Consider the following 9,578-nt stretch of genomic DNA (forward strand, 5'->3'; position numbering starts at 1 on the left):
TGTTGTTTCCTTTACTGGCAGAGTCAGCTCAGTGTGCAGGACCTTGGCTAATTGGGCACCTGACAGGGCCGCACACAGCTCCAGGCGAGGTATTGATAGTTGTTTCTTCGGTGCTACACGAGACCTCGCCATCACAAATGCCACCTGTACCTTTCCTTCACTGTCTTCAACCCTCATGTATGCTACTGCACCGTAGGCTTTCTCTGAGGCATCGCAGAAGATGTGTAGTTCAACAGGAGCGTCAGTAGGAACATTGGCGGTGTAGCAACGTGGCAGTGTGATGTGTTGAAGCTGTGAGAGCTCGCTCTCCCACGCTTGCCATATGGGGAGGAGACTGTCCACGATGGGCTCATCCCATCCTCTCTCTTTTCTCCACAGGGCTTGAACCAGGACCTTGGCACGAGTTGTATATGGTATAATGTAGCCCAGAGGGTCGTATTGGCTGGCTAAAACCCGATATACATATCTCATGGTCGGTTCAGTCACTGGAATGGTTCGGTGTTTATAGCCAAGAGTGTCAGGTCTGCAGCGCCACAGGAGACCGAGTGTTGACTCCTGTGGGTCGGTCTTATTTGTGGTCAGCCATAACTCACATCCTGCTGATTTGGCTTCAGGAGGTAGATGGGCGATAACCTCAGGCATGTTGCTGGACCACTGTCTCATATCAAAGCCTCCACTGGCGAGAAGTGCTCTCATCTTGTCAATGAGCTGTCGGGCTTGATCCTGAGACTGCAGAGACTGGAGACAATTGTCTACATAAAATGCTTGCAGCACAGATTGGACCACATCTTCATTGCCCTCACTGTGTTCTTGCACATGACGCTGCAAAGCATAGGTTGCACAGCATGGGCTGCAGGTAGTCCCGAATGGCAAAACACGCCACTCATAGACGTCTGGGCTGCGCTCTCTCTCACCATCACGCCATAAAAAGCGGAGAAGTGGCTGGTCTTCAGGGAGGAGACGTACTTGATGGAACATGCCGCGGATATCTCCACTGATGGCCACGGCGTGTTCTCTGAACCTCAATAGCACACCAAGCAGTGGTGCACTCAAGGTTGGACCAGAAGGCAGGTTGCTATTGAGGCCGGCTTGTTGATAGTTGAATGAGCAGTTGAAGACAACTCTGGCTTTACCGTTATGATAAACAAGATGGTGAGGGAGGAACCATGATTCCTTGGACATGCTCACCTCATCAGCGTTGATCCTAACAGCATATCCAGCCTTCTTCAATTTGTGTATCTCCTCATTGTACACTACAAATTGTTCAGGGTTGGTAGCAAGGCGGCGCTCTGTTGCTCTGAGGAGAGCCATCACGGCAGTGGGTGGAGCATGGAGCGTGGGTGCATTTGGTTTACGCAACAATGGGGTAGCATAGCGGCACACACCGTCAATTGTGACTCTGATGGTCTTCTGCTCCAGTTGTTCGACAGCTGCTTTATCCTCACCAGAGCGGATCACCTCCTTACTGACTCTGAATGGCAATATGTCTAACTGCCAGAGTCTGTCAACATTTTGATGTAGCTCTTCCGAAGGGGAGAGGAATGAAGAATGAAGACAGCTGTTCTCACCTGATGAATGCTGTAGGAATGTGGCAGGTCCCTGCACAGCCCATCCCAGAGCCGTGCATACAGCTACAGGTCCACCGATTGGGCCAGACCGGACTGGTAATACTGGTGTTATCAGGTGAGGGTTGTCAGAACCGATAAGTAGCATAGGCTTGGCTCTATTGTAGGAGTGCAATGGAGTGTCTCTCAAGTGTTGGTAGCTTTGTTTCAGGTTTTCAGCTGCACATGATTGTTCAGCCAGATTCAGCTCTGCTGCAGTGAAGGCATGCTGAATGTCATGTTTCATCCCTTTCTTCATCAGGGGTGACACTTTGAGTGACACTGTAGCTCCCTTTAATTGCACCTTGTCCTGTCGAATTGTCCTCAGGGACAAGATTTCTTCCTTTCCCTTGAGGCCAAGGTGATGCACAGCAGCTGGTAGTATGATTGTTCTTTCAGATCCGTCACCTAAAACAGCGTATGTATCGAGTGTTTTCTTCCCATTGTACAAGCGCACGGGGACAACCTTCAGCATCACTTGACCTGAATGGCTAATTTGGTCCAGGTAAATCATGCTGGGAGATGTATTCACCGTCAGGACAGTCTCTGTTTGTGCCACATCATGGAGCACAGATAGGTGTTGTTCTCCACAAGTTGCACATGGCTTCTTTAAAGTGCAGTTGTCAGATGTGTGTCCTCTCCCACACCTCCAACATCTTTTCTTCTCCTTTATCCAGTCAGCTCTTGCTTTGTTTGTGAGCTTAGCAAAGTCGCCGCAGGCGTTGAGGTAGTGCTCTTGGTTGTTACAGTAAGGGCAATAGGGCTTAAACCTGTCACGCTTCTTAAACTGTAATGGAGTGCTTGATGCAGGAGGTGGATTAGTGTGCTGAGCCCCCTGGTGGTTACCCAGTAGAATAGTGGCAGACTTCACTCTTGGCTGTTTTGCTGATCGGCGCTCCCGGCTGTCAGCATGTGTGGGTTCTGGTGGACATGCACTTATCCGCCGGGATACCTGCAATGTCTGAACTTTCCTCTCAAGCCACATTGCCAGATCTGGAAGAGTATATGTCCTGTCGCTGCCACTCTGGATAATTCCCCTATTGAAGCAGTATTCAGCGAATGCATCTCTGAAGTTAGCAGGCAGTTTCGTGAGCAGGGTGTCAACATGAGAACCACACAGCAGCTCTGGAGATGAGGGACCTTGCATTGTGCTTAACATGCCCACTAGTGTTCCAACGGATGCTGTAAAATCTTCAATACCTTGATAGTCTCCAGCCTTCACTGGTGGAGCATTCAGGATGGCATTCAGTTCTCCCTGCACAAGCTGTCTGGGCTGACCATATCTTTGCATGAGGGCTTGCATAGCAGTAGTGTATGGAGTTGCACTGTTGATGAACCGCTTGGCTATCTGAAGAGCAGCAGGGAATCTGAGATGGTCGAGGAGGACTTGGTACTTGTAGTCTTCACTTAAGTGCCTGTGGGGTCCAAGAACACTGTCCAGGCCCTTTTTAAGCAGCAGGAAGTCGCTTTCCCTCCCTGATGTAAAAACAGTCAGTTTGGGCTTGGGAATGCCAAACGATGAAGCAATAACCATCTCCAAAACACCTGGAGAATTGTGGTCATCGGGTGGCCGCACAGGTGCAAGGGGCTGCTGAGGATAGTAGTGTTGAACAGGAGGATAGGGATATGGTTGAGGAGGAGGCTGCCAATACCTGGGTGCACTGTATGCTGGTTGTGATGGGGCATGTGCAGTCTGGATCGGCTGGGCAGGAGCTACGGAGACTGCAGGAGCTACAGAGACTGCAGTCGGTACCAGTGATGTAGGAGGAGTTGGTTGTATCATGTTGACTGGAGGCACAAATTGTGCAGGCGGGGCCAATGATACCGGGGCTACCTGGTCCATAGCTGCTGATAGAATGGGGGCTACAGAATCCACACGTCTCATCTGTGTAATAGGAGCAGATTGCATCGATTCAGCATCTGAAGCTTGATCCACATCATCAGCCAGCGGCACATGAGTAGCTTGGTCCACAGCCTCTGTCACTGTAGCAGAGGGTGCGGCGTGCATTGATGTAGCAGCAGCTTGATCCTGATCTTGCGGGAGGGGGACCTTCTGAACTGGAAAGGGTGAGGCAGATAGATCCTCAGCCATCCTAGTGGGGCTGGGATACATGTGGATCCTCTCTAGATAGGGAAGGCTCCCGTACTGATGCATATCTGCAGCATAGTGATGTGAGCGATATGTGGGGTGAGTATAGCCACCCTGAGGATGAGGAGTTAGTCTTACATTGTCCATTTCGGCCTTCAGCTCACTCATTTGGTGTCTCATAGTCTGCCAGCGTGCCTCTAGGCACTGAAGTCTATCGTCAGGGCTCTCATAGGGCTGATATGTGGGCACTGGATGGGGAAAGAATCCTCCCATGTTGGGTGGTGCTACATATGTTGATGTAGTCGGTGACACTGTCCTTGTTATGGTGGGATGAAGGGGTTGGAATGGGTAGCCAAGCTCGTAGTCCTCCAGATGTCCGGGAATGCATCGCACCCTGCTGGGACGGGGACTCAGTGGCGGCTGCCCATCATGATATCCTCTGCTTGTAGCCATAGCGCAGCTTGTGTACATCCGGCTCGAAGGACCACTTGTTGATATCTTGTATTTGGATGCTGGCGTACACAGTCTGGCCTTAGTTTTCGGTTAGAAAAACTGCAGCTACTATAGATGGTTCAGTTATAATCCTTCTTTATTGATTCCCAAATGAACAGGGTACAGGATGTGCGTTGTTGTGGTTTCCTTGAAATGTAAAATAAACAACAATAATTATATATTAGTATGATATACAATTAAAGTGATATGACTATGAAATAAACAGACAAATACTCAATGAATGCAGTGATCACAATCGATGCCAAACAATATTCTCAAATGGCCGCACGGGGGCACCTCAGACCACATCATTACAATCCAACACACAACTGTAATAAACGTAAATATAGTAATATGCAAAACACGTCCGCCGCACCGAACTCTCAACCAGAACAACACTACATGTTTAGACCACGTAGGCTATATGAAAGAAGACAAACATTAAACAGCCCGTGGCATATTAACTCTCATAAATGATACACAACATGGCGGCCGGTCCGGATCCACACCACGTACGTTAGAACATCATAAGCAGCATAAACCTCAAACAACCGATGCAAACTTACTTTGTACTCACGCACAACATACACAGGTTGACTACGTGGACAGCCACGATCCGGTTCGGCTCAACAGTGTCACACCAGCAGCGGATGTGCGCAGCACTCAACAGGTAACTCAGCTGCTGTTGGGGCTGTTCTGTCGATTCATCGGGGCTACTCGGGTCTACTCGGGTCCTTCCGGTGACGCTCGGCTCTTCCCGTACACAGCAGAGCGGGGAAGTTTGCACACATCATAAGCATGAAAAGCACCTTCAAACAAGGATTTAGCAATAATAAACAGTTTTAATGTCGAAACCTTGTGGCTCGTATCTTTTTCCTTTGTTTTGAATCACCTCATAACCAAGAAATACACTCACATTAGAAACCTTCTACATAGTAACACCCCGGGGTTTGTGTAGTGTTTCAGTTGGTACCAGTGATGGTGGCATGCTGGAGCTCATATTGACCCTTTGCACGTGACGTCACGTTCCACTCGCGCGAGATACGGACGCCGTGACGGACAGCAAAAGAACACTGGACTCAGTCTATAGAAAGTGAAGGAGGCTCGTTATTGTTACTGACATTTTGTGGTTTTCTGTCGGTTTTATCTTAATGTTGTGTTGTTAAAATGGGTATTTCCTGCTGTGCCGTGGAGTGTACCAACAGACAAGGCTGCAAACCTGATCTAGCCTTCTACAGAACTCCCTTTGAGAAGGACAGAAGACGGCTATGGATAGCTGCAATTAAACGCAAGGACTGGCAGCCTCAGTTTCACGTGATTGTCACTGTCAGCCTGTTAATTTTACTGACCCGAGCTGAGACGCACCCCGAGTGTCGGCGGCTTTTTAACTCGTTAAATAATTGTGCTCCAGTATAATCGGTACGCCTGAAACTCATTCAGTGACAAACGTTCCGCGGTGCAAATATAAGTGCGAATAAAATGCGTTAATTTTTTTAACGTGTTAATTTTTGTGTAATTAATTAATCTTAATTAACGCGTTAAAGTCCCGGCCCTAAAAAAAACAGATCAAAACAGCTTTGAGTCAGAGATTGAGTCTGACTGAAGACTTCCTTTAGTCTGAGTCTGTCTCTGAGTTCAAGTGAGCGACACTTGATGATAAGACTTACATTCATGCTGGTGTCTTTTAAAAGTGAATTAGTTATAAATCACCCTCATGAATGAACCATACATCAATAATTGTCTAATTTTACGCATTAACCATGATGATAAAGATACAGAAAAATAGAAATCCATAAGAGAAAAATAGCATCCTGTCAATATTTGAGAGACGCTCGTGTCAAGTCAAGCTCCTCCACAGGTCACACTCTGGGTTTCTGACCATCAACATCATTAAATACTTTGATAATGACAAACACTGGATTTCAAACACATCAGCCTTCAACATCACTTGATCCAACTCATATCTAATTGTTCCTCTTTGGTGTCCTGTGTGGAATGAATAGCCCATATAACAAAGCTGCTGTTTGCACATCTGGGGCCTTTAATAATCATTTATTTAACAGCTGTTTATTCAAAAATAGAGCTGCTGTATTTTCACCATGTTGTCATGCTTGTCATAAATACACTGTTTTGAGATGCTGGGGGAGGGTCCAAAGAAAAATATTAGTAATGCTGGATGGTCTGGCTTTCTTGTCAAATGAGACGGTAGATTCACCCCCCTCCCCACCCCAACACATTCTGTACAGTCACTAATTCAGTTGAGTCTGAACTAGAGAGAGGCGGATGAAGCCTTATGGAGCTTCTGGGCTTCAAACGCTGCAGCATATTGACATCTGGTGGCTTGTAAAGATACAGCAGCCCTTTATGACTGGAGTCTAAGCGCCACAACACCTCTTTGATTTGAACAGTTTGAGCAATAAAAGTCCAAGAAGCCTGTGTGTTATCATCAAACCTGTCATACTGTTGCATTACATGTAGATATTATTGTGCAATATGTTACAGTGAAATAATGAATAAATGTCCAACAAGCCTGTGAAAAATCACTGACACGAAATTTCTAATGTGTCTTATTGGTGTCGTTGAGCCCATTGTCACTGTTGGCTCATCATGTGTTCTGGCTTCGTCTTGACTGACCAGTGCTCATTAGAACAAATGGATACACGTTTTTTACACAAAGAAAGAAATATCTTCATGTATAACATTTGCCGAATGAACAAGTAGGCTAAAATATTCAAGAATGTGTTGTATACAGCGTTTCACAAAATGTATACAGTTTCTCCCAACGCAACATGTTTCAAAACTGAGCTTTTTTAAAGGGAGTCTGGCGACTCTCCGCTTTCTTCTTCCTCCACCCTGGGTTTTGTGGTTAAACTGTGTTTAACAGTGAATCAGCTGAATTGAGCCACTTTTTGGTAAATGGTTATAAAGACCATCTAATAATCTCTGCAGGAGATCTAATGATATTTTACTCATTCCCATGGGTCTCTTAAATAGGAAGACATCTCACCTTACTGTGCTCTCCTGATCTTCCAGCAGCAGTGTGATCTCAGTTCTCGAGTGCAGTAGACCGTCTCGTCGACAAAGTTGTCACTTGTAGAAGCCGAGGCTTCATCACTTGACAACTCACTGACGCTCATCTGCGAACTAAACACACACAAACAGGGTTATTTTCCAATTATTGTCTTAATGTCTTCAAAGAAATGTCTCCCTTTGAACTGAGGGATGAGTTTTATAACCAGAGGAAATAATCTCACCCACGCAGACACGGGGAGAATGAGCAACTTTACACGGACAGAAAGAGGGCCGAAAAACCCAGTACCCACTGCTGTGAAGCCACAGTGTTAACCCCTGAGCCACCGTGCTGCCCTCTGAAGGTCTATGTGGATTTTCATAGCACAACTCCCCAGAGGCTCAGAACATCCTGCTAAAGAAACCCTTCACAGAACTTCACTTTACACATCCCTAATCCTCATCAGCGCAGGTAACACTGCAGCTGAAGGTCTTCTTCATCCATGAGAAGATGAGTCGGAAGCAATTCGTATTCTTTGCTTCACATTGGAGACTTTAGTATGTTGTACAGTAAACCAAGCCCATCGTCCCCACATGAGGACATCTTTTTTTTTCTCTTCTAAATCTACTTCCTGTTAAAAGAAAACATTAAAACACCTTTAATGTGAAAAATACCATTAGACTTTATTAATGCAAGGGCAACAGGCACTATGCAGAACAGTAATGAATGGAATGAGATTATTATAATCAATCAATCAATCAATCAATCAAACTTTATTTATATAGCACTTTTCATACACGGATATGTGCTTTACACATAAAAGACAAAACAATTTCCAAGAAAGCCCTTCCCTCCCACCCTCCATATTACACACACACAAACACTGGAGTTAAACCTAAAAACTAAAAACATAAGATAGGATAAAAACCATGACAAAAGATAAATAAAAAGAGTGAACAGTTAAAAAGATAAAAATATGTAAGATAATAAATACAATAGTCCCGAAGGATAAATCAACAAATAAAATTATTTAAGATTAATATTGTCTTAAAAAACAAGATAGAAGCAACAACGCAAAATAAGATGAAACCACATAAGAACGTAAGAAGAATTTAAAATATTAGTTAAAAGCCTGATTAAAAAGGTGTCTTTAACCTTCCCTTAAAAATATCCACAGTCTCTGCAGACCTGAGGTTCTCCGGCAGGCTGTTCCACAGGTGGGGGCCATAGTGGCTAAATGCCACCTCACCGTGGGTTTTTGTTCTTGGTTTTGGTATGGATAAAAGGCCGGTGCCGGAGGATCTCAGGGTCCGCGAGGGTTGATATGGTAAAAGCAGGTCCGATAAGTAAGAGGGCGCAAGGCCGTTAAGACATTTAAAAACCAGTAAAAGAACCTTAAAATCGACAGGGAGCCAATGCAGCGACCCCAAAACCGGTGTAATGTGCTCCCGCCCTCTGGTCCTCGTCAGCACGCGTGCGGCTGAGTTTTGTAATAATTGGAGATTTAAAATACTCTTTTTGGGAAGACCAGAGAGCAGGGCATTACAATAATCCAGGCGACAGGAAATAAAAGCATGCATTAGCACCTCCATACTGGCCTGGGAGAGAAACGGGCGGACTCTGGCTATGTTCTTAAGATGATAAAAACCTATTTTCGTCATATTTTTAATATGTGGAATAAAATTCAGCTCAGAATCAAAAATCATGCCCAAATTTTTTACTGATTGTGTTGGTTTAAGATCTTGTAGTTTTGGTAAAAGTTTCTCTCTCTGGCCTTCAGGACCTATAACTAAAACCTCAGTTTAGTCCTGGTTGAGCTGTAGGAAATTCACTGCCATCCATGACTTGATTACTACAATGCAGTTAAAAAGGGCATCAATTGGCCCTGTGTCATCAGGAGACACGGCAATGTACAGTTGTGTATCATCAGTGTAACTATGGTAGCTGATGCCGTGTCTCCTGATGACATCCCCAAGAGGAAGCATGTAAAGATTAAAAAGAAGTGGACCTAAAATTGACCCTTGGGGAACCCCACATCCACTTTCATGGGTTCCTGAGGAACATGTGTCCATACTTACATAAAAACATCGGTCTGTGAGATAAGAACAAAACCAGTTAAGAACAGTACCAGAGAAGCCGACCAGATGTCTGAGTCTGTTTAATAAAATGTGATGGTCTACTGTAACAAAAGCGGCGCTTAGATCCAGTAGAACCAACACTGTGAGCTTTTTGTTATCTAAATTCCACCTGATGTCGTTTAAAATCTTTAAAAGTGCTGTCTCGGTACTGTGGTTTCTCCTAAAACCAGACTGATGTTTCTCTAAGATGTTGTTTCTGTTTAAAAAGTCATTAACTTGGTTAAAAAACAGTTTTTCTAAAATTT

The sequence above is a fragment of the Pagrus pagrus genome (genome assembly GCF_965226575.1).
Source record: "Pagrus pagrus genome assembly, chromosome: 12".
Taxonomy (NCBI): Eukaryota; Metazoa; Chordata; class Actinopteri; order Spariformes; family Sparidae; genus Pagrus; species Pagrus pagrus.